At 36.2% G+C, this 15,918-nt stretch overlaps 1 long non-coding RNA gene across 1 annotated transcript in view; it reads right to left on the bottom strand.

The window, feature by feature from the left end:
• Positions 1-309: 309 nt before the first annotated feature.
• Positions 310-15,918, bottom strand: part of LOC118521882 (uncharacterized) — a 54,795-nt gene continuing 39,186 nt past the window's right edge. Inside the window, exons 3-5 of the long non-coding RNA XR_004910347.2 lie at positions 14,188-14,345; positions 12,348-12,397; positions 310-655 (exon numbers count right to left, since the gene is read on the bottom strand). This is a non-coding gene — a long non-coding RNA (uncharacterized LOC118521882). The remainder of the gene's footprint in view (positions 656-12,347; positions 12,398-14,187; positions 14,346-15,918) is intronic.

Genomic DNA, 15,918 nt, shown 5'->3' on the forward strand with positions numbered 1-15,918 from the left:
AGCGGCTCTTGCAGCACCCATAATTTCCATTAGGAGAAATACTTGAGGAGCAAGCAAGTGCTCTCAAGGAAGTCTTAAGTATGGATAATAATTCTGTGTTGGTCCTCTTATGACACCTTACCAGTGTGTGTATGTGTAAAACAGTGAAGAGGTTGAACTGGGCACCTAGAATGATGGGGGACAAAACCTAGGCAAGGTGAACTTATTTCAGTGTATGGAAAAGTCTCACTAAAATCAATGATTGTCCCTTGGTCTGCATTAATTTCTAGCTCATTGGTAATTCCTATAGGTTATAAACTTATAAATATCTAGGACAATAATCTCCATTTTCCATATATTGACAAAATGTTGCTGCATCATTTTAATATACTCCAAATTTGTCAGTAATAAAATGAGACAATAATTTTATTTTGATCTAGGTGTTTTAATGAGTAGTGCACAATTATGAAAAAAATATATCACCAGTGGTGTATTAGTCAGGGTTCTCTAGAGAAGAGAACCAATGGGATGTGAGTATGCATATACAAAATGAGATTTATTAGATGGAATTGGCTTACATGATTATGGAAACTGACAAGTCCACATCTGTAGGGTAGGCTGGCAGACTAGAGATCCAGCAGAGGTGATGTTCCAGCTTGAGTCTGAAGGCTGCCTCCTGTAGAACCAAGAAGAACCAATGTGGTAGAAGTCCAAAGGCAATTCAATGGAAAAATTCTCTCTTGTTCCAGGGAAGCCAGTCTTTTTGTTCTAAATTTCCTTCAATTGATTAGAAAGTCTCCCCCCCTTATGGAGGGCAGTGTTGCTTTACGTAATATCCATCAATTTCAATGTTAATCTCCTCTGAAAACAGTTTCACAGAAACCAACAGAATTATTTTTGACTAAATATCTGGGCACATTGTGTCCCAGCTAAGTAATACATAAAAATAACCATCACAGATAGCAATACTGCTCTTGTTGCTATGCAAAATACTTATTTGATATTTATTAGAGAATGACAAGTAGAAAGAGAATGTGTTTCCAATGTTTATTTAAATGAAATATTACATTTTTACATCCAAACTTTTTTTTTTTTTAAGATCTTATTTATTTATTTGACAGAGAGAGAGAGAAAGATCACAAGTAGGCAGACAGGCAGGCAGAGGGAGAGGGAGAAGCAGGCTCCCTACTGAGCACAGAGCCCGATGTGGGGCTCGATCCCAGGATCCTGGGATCATGACCTGAGCCGAAGGCAGATGCTTAACCAGGCGTCCCTACATCCAAACTTTTTTTGTATGTGGATGTAGACATCTAATAACTTCACTGTTTTCATTACATTTGTGCTAAGATTTTACAAGTTGAATTGTATAGTATTTAATTATACATTACTTTTTAAATTTCTCTTTTTCATTCTATCATTGAAATAATTTTTAAAAATATAGACATATATGAAGTTTAGATTATTTGTTAATTAACTTTCAGCTTAGTAATAGGGATTTTGTAAAATATTTATTATAAAAAGAGGGCATTGAATCTACAAGGATTAAGAGCTATTGAGATATCATTATATTGCACTGATGAATTTTTGGAAATGTATCTAGACAGTCCTTTTCAAGTGGCGAAGTTAAATACTCCAAAGTGAGGACTCCTAATGAAATTTCATGAACTTGTTTTGTGAAACAGATCATCAGACCAACTCAAACATTTGTTAATTTTTTTTCACAATTGTTTTGAACTGACTAGTCATTTTTTTCTGTTATTGGATGTTTTACTTTATGGCTAACTTATCTTGCAAAGTATAATTCTATCATGGATTTACAAGCATTGCAGCTTTCAGCTGTTTTTCAGCCTTTGGGGGGCATATCTACTGTTTGTGCATAACATTAACTGTAAGAATGTTATAAGATATTACATGAGTTTGCTCACATGTGCGTCAGATATCAGATACTCAACAAACATGCTTTCTATTCTTGGATAAGTTTTTAAAATATGATTATTTGATTCTTTATGTGCAGCTAAGGTCAGATGATTAGTTCTTGTCATCGAACATGTACATAAGTGAGGTCTATCACTCCTGGGCCCAGGAGAGAGTATGCTTTCTCTACTTTCTTCTTTTCCCATCACTGGAAAACTTGGGAGTTATATGCTAAAGATGATGAAATACCACAACGTGGAAGGAATTTGGGTCCCTGAAAGAACACATGAAGCAGAATCCCCTTCCCTGCCATCTTCCTCCCAAAATTATTTTATTATGATGTGAATGAACCATAACATTTATGATGTTAAGTCAGATAGTTTTACTTTTTTTTTTTTTTTTTTTTTTTTTTTTTATGGCAAGTAGCCTATCCTGACTAATTAATATACATGTAAGCCCTTGTCACACGGTTTGGCATCAAGTAACCACTTAATAAATGATAGTTGTTATCAACACTTTTTATGTCAGATGATAAAATACATTCTCTGTTTCAAATATGCCTGCAGATAAAGCATGTTTCTTACCAGAAATGCTATCTTGTCTGTTTTTCATCCTTTTTTTTTTTTTTTAAGATTTTATTTATTTATTTGACAGCGAGAGAGACAGCGAGAGAGGGAACACAAGCAGGGGGAGTGGGAGAGGGAGAAGCAGGCTTCCCGCAGAGCAGGGAGCCTGATGCGGGGCTCGAACCCAGGACCCTGGGATCATGACCCGAGCCGAAGGCAGACGCTTAACGACTGAGCCACCCAGGTGCCCCTCTTGTCTGTTTTTTTTACAAATTAATTATATTTATGAATATGAATGAGTATTTCTGGCATTACCCAGTTCTCCATTATTGTGTGTGTAAAAGAAAGCCATATATCTCTTTTAACGATAGTTAGCTTATTCTATTTCAGTCGCCACTAGCCACTATGCTGTATTCCACAATTTAGAACCATTTGTTTTTCTTTCTGGTGTTTCTTCATTTAGTCAACACATATTTAGTGGGTTACTACTATCTGCTAAACACTCTGCTGGATTTCTTTCCATGATTGATGCCATTCATTGTTTACCAGAGAGTACCCCTTGCTTCATTTACTGAATGAATGCATATTGAGATGTATTTTTCTTTTTTGCATAGAAGAAGGTGCTGAGCTGGTGTCCTCCAAAAGGTAGTTGGTATAATATTATCTGAATTATTCTCTTTATTTAGGTGTTTTTCTTTTGATTTTAAAATTGTGAATGGTATTGAATATTCTACAACCTAGCTTATTGTATGATTAAAAGTGATGATTAAGAAAGCTTGGGAATAAGAGGCAAATATTTCTTTAGGTCAGAACACACAAAAAACTAGAAAGTGCCCAACTGAGTCATGAATGCAGTGCCTGATCAGGTTCCATTTCATCAACTCATGTTTGAGATTGTGCAGTTGACCCTCAGGTAGATAATTATTGGTATTTTATTTTATTAGTATTTATTAAGGAGCTGGCAGAAAAAAAAAATAGAAATCACTCATACTGCATACAAACATCCACTTCTCAGTAAAAAAAAAAAAAAACTAAAAATAATTTTTAAAAGATAAATTAATAAATAAGTAAATAAGTAAATAAGAGTAACATTTGGGAGAATAAAAAGTCATTAAAACACCATATTCCTCAGAATTGAGAGAGGATAAAAGTTCTAAATATGTTACTAATTTTAGGTAAAGTCATTTACATTTCTACCTGAAAGTTTTTAAAAAAATATATCATTTTGCTTGGATTTTCCAATTCACGCGAGGGTCTAAGTAAGCTAGAGTTATTCATCTTTTCAATGACATTGACCAAAAAAAATCTTTATCACTGAAATATTCATCATTATAAAACATTAGATACTTTCTTTAGTGTGATAAAGAGTGACAGAGCATATGAATAGATGGCTGATTGTAATAGGAATGACTAATGTAGCATCTAGTTAAAGTATCTAAGAACGTATTTTACTAACACCAGAAGACAACCTTTAGAAGTACATGCTATTTATTTCATTGGAATAAATCTTGCTACAGGTATAGAGCCTATGTCCATTGTGAAACATGATTTAAAGTTACTTTAAGTGGTGTGATCCTATGAAAGTGAATTAAAATGTTATCAGTAATCTGGGATTGATTACTAGATATGATAAATGGCCTATACGTCAGACTGAAAAAAAAAAAAATCTTCATTGAAGAGTAAACTTTACTTGTACATAGGGTAATTTTATATGTCTTTTCTTGGTTATTATAAAAGATGTGCTAAGCTGATGAAATGACTAGCTCATGTTCTAGGACTGGGCACAAGAAAACAAGAAGCAAGTAAGTACTGTCATTATGATGCCATTATCAGATAAACCTTTAAAAGATAGAAAAAATGAATTTTCATATTAATATCTAATATGAGAGATATATTTACACATATTAATAGCCCCAAATTAGAAAAATACATATAAGTTATTCAATCATTTTAAGGGCTGCTAATATCACTAAGCACAGTGTAGGGAGAGGACTATGTAATCATCTTCTTTGGTTTACAGAGTCATTGACAAATGACTGTTAAATGGACTCTCCGTGTCCATCAATGTAACAGACAAGAAACCAACCATTATTCCTAATAAATCTCTGCTGGTCTCGAGAGCTGGGCAAGAAGAAATGGTAACCTTGATGATTTTAGAGGGTGTAATTGCTTTCTTAGTAATCAACTTCGAACTACAAAGAAATTTAGAATTAAATTTATAAAAGTTTTAAGTCAATAATACTCATAGTATTGATATTTTTTAAATAATTGGTATTTAAAATATTTGTTGGGCACCTGGGTCGCTCTCTCTCTCTCTGTCAAATAAATAAATAAAATCTTTAAAAAAATAAAAAAATAAAAAAAATAAAATATTTGTAATGTTTAACAAAGTTTAGCTTATCAAAGTAAAAATCTTGTAATTATAATTCAAAAGAATTTCAATTCAAAATAAATAATTTCACATTTGATTTAGTCTTGAATTCTAAGTTGAAATGTTCCTAAATTTGTATACAATATTTAAACATTCCAGAGGACTTTTAGATCACATAGGTGCTGGGGTTATTGAAGAGTACACAATTTGATGTGGGAAATTTGCATGTAAGTAGATCATTAAATGCAAATTTGTAACATTGAACGCATTTCTTGTTGCCAGTTTATATAAATCTTTGTTTTGCTCACTTATTTATTGATAGTTTAATTTGGCACATGGTTAATTGAAGGAATATTGACATATTTGATACAATATATTATAATCTTCATATTAAATAAAGGAACATTTATTACAGCATTTATTTGGTGAGATTATTTCTGGCCTGAATATAGTGGTATAAAATCAGCATTTCTCTCTCCATTTCATACTCACAAGAAAAATGAGAAACAAATTTCAGAACAAGCTAAAATCCAGACCCTCCCCCCCCAGCAAAAAAAAGGGGATTATGGCTGCTAAAAGTAGTGGAGATGGATCTTAGAGCATGCAGGAAAAACTAGAGCTAAGACACAGAATAAAACCCATCCACATAGTTCATATGAATGAGCCATTAATTAAGGATGAGTGGCATACAATGAACTAAAAAAACCCTAAATTTCTTGCTTGTAGCAATAGAAACGTGGATATACCAGTTAATTGCAAGGTCTTCTCTGGAACCACTGTGCAAGAGGCACTAGAGGCCAGGCAGGTATCACTAAGCTGTATATTCTCCCTTCTTCCACATCCCTTCCTCACCTCTTTTGTTTCTAGGAAGGCTGACACTTCTGTTCTGTATCGACAGGACCATTTTGCCTTCTGTGATAAGGTTTGGCTAATGGGAGGAAGGAGTGGAGTCTCTTATGGAAGGGCAAGAGAGAGGTTGGACATTTTATCTTCACCCTCTCCCTAACAGACTGCTTAAATTGACCCAAGTTTGCAGCTTTTGCCAGAAAGCCCACTTCCACAAGGCTCTCTTTCCCTTTAGGCACAGAGCTGTTCTTGCTAGTCCTGGGTTTCCTTACCTACTCTTGATTCCCCTAAACAATGCCACACCCTTGTAAATATTTCCTTCATACCTATTTGAGTATTCCATCTCTTCCTATTCAATCTTCAATGATTCTGAAATTTATATGAAAAGTAGTTTTTGACATAAATCCTAAAAATGAGATTTAGGAATTGAGATAGTCACATATTTGAGGAGTATTGACTTTTTGAAGAATGGGATTAAGACACTGTGGTGAACCCAGATGGGGCTGAGAATTCTTAATTATCCCTGAATACTACTTATAGAGAAAAACATGTCTTGTCTCCCATCCGATTTTTTCTCTGCATAAATACATTCTAATGGCTTTAACTGGGACCCTTGTCTCACAAAGGGATGCCAGTTGCCCTTAGTACCTACTCATCTTTCAGCTACTATAAAAATTAAATTTCAGCATATCTCAGATTGAGAATAATCCAAAAGAAGATGTCTATATTTTGAAAGAGTTGCAGCACTTTACCAATTTGTGGTGGCAGGATACTGGGGATCATGTAGGAGAGTGGATGTTAAGATTATTAGGCTAACAAAGAGGAAACAAAGTCTTGTCTTAATGATGTGAGATTTAATGTGTTGGCTTAAAAAGTTGTGAGTGAGATTAATAGTCTCTAGGCTGGTTAATTGAAGCTAGGTTCAACAATGAGGATCCAATTTATGCTCAGGAATATCCTGCTCAACTATATTCTATAACGGGGTCTGAAATACTTTTCCTTCTGCAGCATGCAGAAATGTTGAAGAAACTAAGAAATGCATTGGGGGAATGGTAGAGGGAAGGGCACCATCATCTCTGAAAGTCTCTGGCTTTATTTTTGTTCTTTCTAAGCAGGAGCTGATTATGGGAGGTGTTGCAGTGGAATTGGACTCCCTGCTTTCAGTGGAAATAATGAGCATTCTAAGAAGTAGGAGCCAATTGGTAGCACTTAACCTTCAGAGAGGCCAGTAGAATAAATGGTGGATGAAATTACCATAACCAGGCCACAGAGACAGATTAGTAAACAGAGTGTTTTGATCAGCAGAGAATTGTGAAGAAGACTAATTGATTTCAGGGTCTTTAGGATGGGAACAGATGGGGAGCCTACAAAGGTGCTCTTTGGAATATATGATTAGAAAAATTCTTGGTCTGGTGGGAAGAATCCTAAGTCAAGTCAACACTTGTGTGTGCGCTCTCTCTCTCTCTCACACACACACACACACGCACACCCTCAATAAGTTAAAATAGATTAATACATTCTTAATAATTAAAAAATTTATCTATTAATCCCCCAAAGCCAGCATTGTTTTAGTGAGTGAACACAAACATTATACCCACTAGAGTCAGATCAAGACAAGAATGTACACTACCAGCCAGTTAAGTAATATTACTCTGAAATTACTAGCCAATATATTTAGAACAGAAAAAAAATGAGAAATATAAAACATGAATAGGGAGAAGATTTTTTTTTAATTCTGCAGAAGATATGATAGTATACTTAGAACTGAAAGGATTGTACAAATTTCTGTTACAAAATAGGAGAATGTATAAAATAATAGTACAAAATTCATATAATGACTATATTCATATGCACAACAGCCACAGTAGAAGAATTAATTTCAGAAGCAATAGGAATATGTCAAATAATAAGTTCAAAATGAATCTAAAAACCTACGTGCAGACATTATTAAGAGGCATAGAGTACACTTGAATAAATGGAAAGGCATTTGGTAGACATTCAAAATATAAAATATTTTATTTTCCTTTAGTAAATTCACACATTTAAGGTGATGTCAATAAAAATAACAGCAGGGAGGTGATATCACGAAGATGCAGACATAGGTTGTTTTTGACTTTGCTCTCCCTCACAAGAAAACTAACAACTATTTAATAAGAAGACAGCCCTGGGGCGCCTGGGTGGCTCAGTCGGTTGGGCGGCTGCCTTCGGCTCAGGTCATGATCCCAGGGTCCTGGGATCGAGCCCCGCATCGGGCTCCCTGCTCCGCAGGAAGCCTGCTTCTCCCTCTCCCACTCCACTTGCTTGTGTTCCCTCTCTCGCTGTGTCTCTCTCTGTCAAATAAATAAAATCTTTAAAAAAAAAAAAAAAAAAAAAAAAGAAGACAGCCCTGAGAGAATTCTAGAACACAGGTGTGAGGCTAAAGCACACCCTGAACCACAGACTGCATTTGAAGGGTAAGAGAAGTGGCTGTGTGCTGACCTCATTGCCCCTCCCCCAGGACAGCATAGCACCATGCTGAGAGGTCTCCGCGAAGCCTCTCCTTTCTCTGGGGACCAGGCCTCCTCCCCTCACCTTGTGGAAGCCCCTACTCTGATCTCATGCCACCTGGATTGCAGGGAAATCTTTGGGTCTCAACCACTGGGAATCTGACTGCGATGGAGAAGAGGGTGGGGACTTGCAACAACCAACTCACAGATCTTGGCAGATTTGAGTTTATACCTGCAATGCCCAAATAGTGATCCCAACCAGTGGTTTTGCTCATCTGGAGAACCATGTTGGGGTGCACTCTAATCAGGGAACATGATGGAGTGCAGATCTACCTGCCCTATTTAGAACCTCAAAGAAGGAGTTCTGCCATCTCCTGTAGAAAGTGTCTTCCAGCCCCATCTGTCCAGAAGGGCTGAAGGCAGCTCCTGGAGGCAGTGCAGCCCAGAGGCACTCAAACTGAGCGACAGGCAAGCAGAGCTGATTGCCTCTGAAGCAAAGCCAGTACTGGGAGTGGAGTGTGTCTGTGCTATGCACTTGACTTCCTAGCCAAGGTTGAGGGTGGCTCCCAGCCCCTCCCAGTGAGAAAGCCAGCTTGGAAAATTGCGAGTAGCCTGGATTGACCCCTCCTCTTGCACCAGCTAGGGGACTGGTACCTAACCCCACCAGCAGTGGGAGTGCCTTCAGGCCCGTCTGATCAGAAGACAACTCCTGGAAGCCATGGTGCCAGAGATGGGTGGGTGGACCCTACAGTTTACAGAGCAAAGCTGGTGGCCCCATTCAATGGGGGAGCTTAGGGTTTGAGTCAGCTTGAGTTAAGACAACAAAGAGCTTTACTGGCTTTAGAGTAAAGCTTTACTGCTCCCGCGCAGGGAATCTAATTCATAGCCCCATTCATCTCTGAACACAGCCAGCAGCCTATCTGACCAGGGAACCTAACCAGAACACATGGGTTGCTGCAGAGCCCGTTCAACAGCTCTGCATACAGCAGCACTTGAAGAGACAGCACAGCCCATGGCTTCCCCCATCTGCAGAGCAGAACCTCACCCAACCAGGGAATTCAGTGCACACTCTGGCCTGATCTGGATCCCCAGACAACGAGCTATTCAGGCCCTGGATCTTGTCCTGCTTCCCTGCTGGCATAAGAAGCTAAGTCATTGTCCCATTTACTACCGAATATAATACCCAGTTCTGACCATCTAGTAGCCCCGACCAGAGAATCCAGGAAAGCATGGAGCCCATCCTGCAGCCTCACTTGGATAGGGAACCAAGCCAGCAGTCCTATCCAACTGTTCTCAGTCAGTGGTACCTCCTCCCTCCAACCCCATCCTCAGAGTTCAGTTGCCTGGCCCCAAAATAGACATAATAGCAGTCTTCACCTGTCCGAGCACATTACCAGCAGACATACCCAGAAACCCTAAGTGAGCTGACTGGTGGAGAATTTTTTGCAAAAGCAACCCTGCAGTCTGGAAGAGAAGCCGAATTGCTCAAATGCACAGACACCAACATAAGAAACCAAACTTTAATATCCATCAACAGGTGATACAATAATTATATTATTTTGTATGCAGGCTTTCAAAGTAATTAGGTTGGGGGGACACCTGGGTGGCTCAGTTGGTTAAGTGGCCAACTTGATTTTGGCTCAGGTCATTATCTCAGGATCTTGAGATCGAGCCCTGGGTCAGTCTCGGTACTCAGCGGGAAGTCTGCTTGAGATTCTTTCCTTCTCCCTCTGCCTCTCCCCTCACTTGTGCGCATGCACTCTCTCTCTCTCTCAAATAAATAAATAAATAAATATGTTTTTTTTTTTTTTAATTAAATAGGTTGGAAAAACAAGGAAATAGTTTATTTTGAATATATTATACATATATACAATATAGCAACATATTAAACATACATCAATACAGTGGTTAATATACAATCATAAATCTTCATGGCTTAAAATTGTATTTTGTAAAAAAAAAAAAAAATTGTATTTTGTTCACATTTTGTAGGGCTCAGGAATTTGGGAAGGGATTTACTGTGCCCCATGGGGTTTCCCTCTGGGCTTCCCCATGGAGTTAAGCCAAATAGATGTTGAATGATTCTTTCTTTCTTTCTTTCTTTCTTTCTTTCTTTCTTTCTTTCTTTCTTTCTTTCTTTCTTTCTTTCATAGATTTATTTATTTATCTATTTATTTATTTATTTATTTATTTTTGAGAGAGAGAGCATAAATGGGAGGGGAAGGGAGAGGGAAAGAGAATCTCAAGCGGACTGCAGCCTGAGCACAAGCCTGACAGTGGCCTTCATGAAGGCCTGGATGCAGGGGGTCAATCTCACAACCCTGAGATTAGGACCTGAGCCTAAATCAAAAATCACCCCTTAACTGGACTGCACCACCCAGGTGCCCCTAGAAGAATGACCTTTTTTGACCTAACGCCAGAATTTAGTTACAAATGTGTCACTAAGATCAGCCCAGATTTAAGGAAAGGGGATTGGTTATAGACCCCAACACTTGATGGAAGGAGTTTTAAAGTATTTGCAAGCATGTTTTAAAATTGTTACATAATGTATGCTCTCCTACCTGTATTAAGGGAAAAGAGAAAGATATATAGCACAGAAATGGCACAACATACCTTATAATTAACGGGGAGACATAAATATACATATGTTTCTATATGCAAAAATTACCTATAGCACTGTATAGAGGAAATGAATATCAATTGATGCCTTGGAAATGGATGGAACAGCCAGGAGACAAGTTTGGAAAGATTATGTTACTATGTCATCTGTAATATTCTTTATGTAGTTTGCAAACTTCATATTTTTCAAAAATTCAATGAAAAATTGGATAAAACACTTTTGTAAAGTGTAAATAAATACATAAAACATATTAGCCTATATCAGGTACATAATAATGTTTGATATGCTGTGCTTAGAAAGAGCATTTTTTAGGAAGACCATTTTTTGTTATTTGGATTTTAGTTTACATATAGCATAATTCTCATCTATTAAGTGTTACAGTACTGAGTAAGGAAAAGGTAAAGGTATAGGCAGGGAGAGGTAGGGCCCCTGACTAGACTCTGAAACTCTTTCTAGCAGGCAGAAACGCTAAGACAGAGTGAACAAGAGATAAGAGACTAGACCAGATCACCTGACGCTGGATGCTAGGGATTGTTTTCTTTGGTGGCTACATTGTTATCACATAAAATGATCAGACCTCAAAGAAGTAAGTCATTAAGGATGTTCTCAATAGTCTTTGCTCAAACCAAGATGGTAGAAGAATCTTGAGGTCACAAGCTTACTGGTCAAGTTTTCGATAAAAGACTGCCACTAAAAACCCTCAGTGGCAACCTGTTTGGGACCTCTTTCACTCTAGAGAGCTGTTTCTTTCCTTCTGCTCTCACCTACACTTAATAAACTTGCACTTCACTTCACCCTTTTGTGTCCACGAGATTCATTCTTAGACTCCATGAGATAAGAATCCTGCAATTCCGCAACAATCTAATGAATATTAAAGCATGTATTCAACAATGAAACCACTAGGCAGATTACAGATTAAATATAGATCATTTCTGTCACCTTGGTAGGCTATGTTCCTTCTCAGTCCATTGCTTTCCCCCACTTCCCACACTGTAGAGGCATTTACTATTTTGATTTATTTCACTCTAGCTGGTTTACCTAATTTAGTCATTCATGTAAATGGACCCATACAATACGACTCCTTTTGATAAGCATAGTGGTTTTGATTCATCCCCATAAGTGCATGTATAAGTAGTTTGTTTCTACCCATGACTGAGTAGAAATCCATTTGTATAAATAGATCACCATTTTTTAGCCATTCTGTTGGTGGACAGTTAGGATATTTCTTAATTTTTAGCATTTTTAATAAAGTCATTAAAAATACCCTAATTTAATTATGTGTCTATACATATGTTTTTAATTCCCTGGGAAGATAAATAGATAGATTGATCAATAAATTAGAATAGATTAAAATTAGGTTCAATATTCTGTGATTTTTTTTAAAATGTCATTTATTTTCTAAAGGATTATTCCATGTTACTTCCTACCTGCAGTGTACAAGAATGCCAATAAAAAGTGATTTTGAAGTCATTAAAATTTGAGAAAAATATCTGACCACCTTAAGACTACATTTTCATTACCTGTATATGTATAATAGAAGTAATAATATATAAAGTATTTCTTACATAAGTTAAGAATGTTTCTTTTTCTTCTTTCCTTCTTTCCATCCTGCCATCTGGGTAAAAATAAGTCACAAATTAGATAAACTTGTATGTATGATTTGTTTACTTCTCCCAAGTAAAAACGATGAAGTAACAAAGTAGATAAGCTTTTGAGTCTGTAAGTATCACTGGTAAGCTTGTTAAAAATGACCATCTCCAGGCCACTGGGGCTCACAGACCGGTTGTTAGGCACAGAGGAGCCCAAATCATCTGATGCAAATCATCTATTTCTGTACTTTCAGGTTAACTGCTTAAAAATGTAATCATTTGGGGCCCCTGCGTGGCTCAGTCCTTAAGCATCTGCCTTCGGCTAAGGTCATGATCCCAGGGTCCTGGGATCCAGCCCCGCATCGGGCTCCTGCTCAGCGGGAAGCCTGCTTCTCCCTCTCCCACTCCCCCCTGCTTGTGATCCTTCTCTAGCTGTCTCTCTGTCAAATAAGTAAGTAACAATCTTTAAGAAATAATTAAAAAATAAAAAATAAAAATGTAATCATTTACAAATTTCAATCTAATCATCAAATGACATTTGGACTGCTGTGTGAGTTTATAATTAGAAAATTTTCAAAATTTCAAAAGAATAGTGATTACAAACAATTTAGGAAGAGTAAGAAAAAAAGCCTTTACTTCCTGCTGACATAGAATAGTTCTATTACTTCTAAAACATCACAGAACTTTTTATGATCACACTCACTTACATGCATTTATCTAAAATTAGTCCAAGGCTAGTGTGCAGAATTAATACAAAGGAACATCGCATTATTGATTCTAACTTCTTCAGTATTTACTAGATATCAATCTTCAATAACATGTGTGCAATCTACTGCACGAGTCACTGGATAAAAAGCACTGAGGATTTTTTTGACTTTTATAACAACCTTATAATATTTGATTTTGATAAGGTTTAGGTGAGTATTAAAAGTTGAAAATAAAGTGGTTTTTTTCTTTGCCTCCCAGCTGAACATGTACTCATATAACAGAACCGGATCTGAGACATGAGAAAACCTTAATCAATAAATTGAATTTGGATTGCATGCTCGTGGCTCTCAAATTCTTATAAAACTGTCCTTGAAAGCAAGATTTTTTTTTCACTTATATGTCATTATTTAGAAATAGTTATTGTATGTCTTTATAATACCTGTCTACATGCTTGAAAAAGTTATAAGCTGCATTTTGACATGAGGGATATTGAAAGAAAAGTTTCTAGGGACAAGTCTGATTATGCACCAGGTGCCTAAACAAACACCAAGTTTGTTTAGCAAACTTGCTGACAATTGCTGGCGTATTCAGAAAGTAAAACTTGTGGTGGGGGCTCAGGAGAAAACCATAATTGTTGACACATTGTTCTAGCAGCAAAATGCAAAAACTGCACTACCATAAACCTTGGTATGTGATGATTGATTAATATATATCTGCTGAAAGGAAAGAAGGAAAAAGAAATGAGGAGGGAAGGAGGATATGAGGGAGGGAGGAGGGACGATAAAGTCAGACTTATTTATGTATTAAAAAAAATTATTCGTGGGGCACTTAGATGGCTCAGTTGGTTAAGCCTCTGCCTTTGGCTCAGGCCATGATCCCAGGATGATCCCAGGGTCCTGGGATCAAGTCCCACATTGGGCTCCCTGCTCAGCGGGAAGTCTGCTTCTCCCTCTCCCTCTGCCCCTTCCCCCACTCATGCTTTCTCTCTCTCTTTCTCAAATAAATAAATAAAATCTTTAAAAAATATATAAAAATTATTTATTTCAATATGAAAATATAGACAAGTTTAAAAAAATAGGGAAACTTTTTCATTCCAATTAATTGTTACCTTAAGAATCTTTTGCACTGGGCGCCTGGTGGCTCAGTCGTTAAGTGCCTTTGGCTCAGGTCATGATCCCAGGGTCCTGGGATCAAGCTCTGCATAAGGCTCCCTGCTTGGCTCTCCCACTCCCCCTGCTTGTGTTCCTTCTCTTGCTGCATCTCTCTCTGTCAAATAAATAAATAAAATCTTAAAAAAAAAAAAAGAATCTTTTGCACTCAAAGTATATTTCTTATGAATCATGTTCTTATAAAACATAAAATCAAAAATATTGGTACCACTTCTGAAAGTTCAGAGTTAAGAACCCTTTCAAACATGATGCAAACTTAGATACCATAAAGAAGGAGATACAATTTGTCCATAAGCTGCTAATCTTATGCTTAAAAAATATCATAAAAAATCAAATAAATTAAAAATTATATAATGAAAAAGATTAAAATTATCCCTAAATATAGAAATTAGCCTTTAAAAACTACAAAGTAAAATAATAATAAAGTATCATTTTAGAGTTTTCAAGGGGTAATAATTCAGAGACTATCCTGTGCTGTTAGTGAAAGCATAAATTAATACAATCTTCTGAAGGCAACTTGCCAATATTTTACCCCAAAATTTTAAATGGACATGTCTTTGATTCAAGGATGCCATAAAGTTCCAAAGTATATTTTTACAGGGGCGCCTGGGTGGCTCAGTTGGTTAAGCAACTGCCTTCGGCTCAGGTCATGATCCCAGAGTCCTGGGATCGAGTCCCACATCGGGCTCCCGGCTCAGTGGGGAGCCTGCTTCTCCCTCTGACCCCTTCCCCTCTCATGCTGTTTCTCTCTTGCTTGCTCTCTAATAAATAAATAAATAAATATCTCAAAGTATATTTCACCACGGGATTATTAGTAAATGCAAACAATAAGAAATAAGAAATAAGAATAAGAATAAGAAATAAGCAATAAGAAATAAGAAAAAAATGTCTATTTATAAAGCCTACTTAAATAAATATACCAAAAGCACATAAAGGAATACTGTGCTCATTGAAAAGCATTTGTTTTTGCTTTTAAAATGTCTATACTGCAGACATATATACCAAAAACTATAAAACTTTAGAAAGTCTGCATCACCTTTGTTGAACTAATTTGTTCCTTTTCTCAAAGTTAGTTGATATGTTGAGAGAGATACACAAATAATGAGTTTTCAATTGATTATGGTAGTTTAATAAGTTTTTCGTGAAATTTAATGATATGAGTGGCATTGTGTCTCAAGAGTATATGTCAATTCGTAACTTCTCGACATGTATATTTAATGTCTGGCAATAACATTTGCATGGTTCTGCTATGCAGATTTATTTTCCTTCATAATGATATTGAAAATAGATGATAATTTTCATTGCAAAGAATATCAAGGTTGTATAATTAAAAAGCATAAAATATTCAAGCATTGCATATAAATTATCTCTTTATGATTTGAAGTATTATATTTTATGAAGCCATAATTACCACATTTTCCAACTGCTTTACTAAGTATATCTTAAAAGCATTTTTTTTAGAACAAGTAAAAATTTCAAATTCTCTATATATTTAATTTATTCAAATAAATACTATGTGAATGTATTTGAATAGACAAGCTAATTTTTAATACCTGATTCATAATCTTAAAAGTATGTCCTTACTATATATGATCCTCTTTTGATTTACATTTTTTAAAAACTGAAAAAATATAATGTAATTTTATAAATTAAGTTTCCACCTTGTTTTT

The sequence above is a fragment of the Halichoerus grypus genome, chromosome 3 (genome assembly GCF_964656455.1).
Source record: "Halichoerus grypus chromosome 3, mHalGry1.hap1.1, whole genome shotgun sequence".
NCBI classification, from domain to species: domain Eukaryota; kingdom Metazoa; phylum Chordata; class Mammalia; order Carnivora; family Phocidae; genus Halichoerus; species Halichoerus grypus.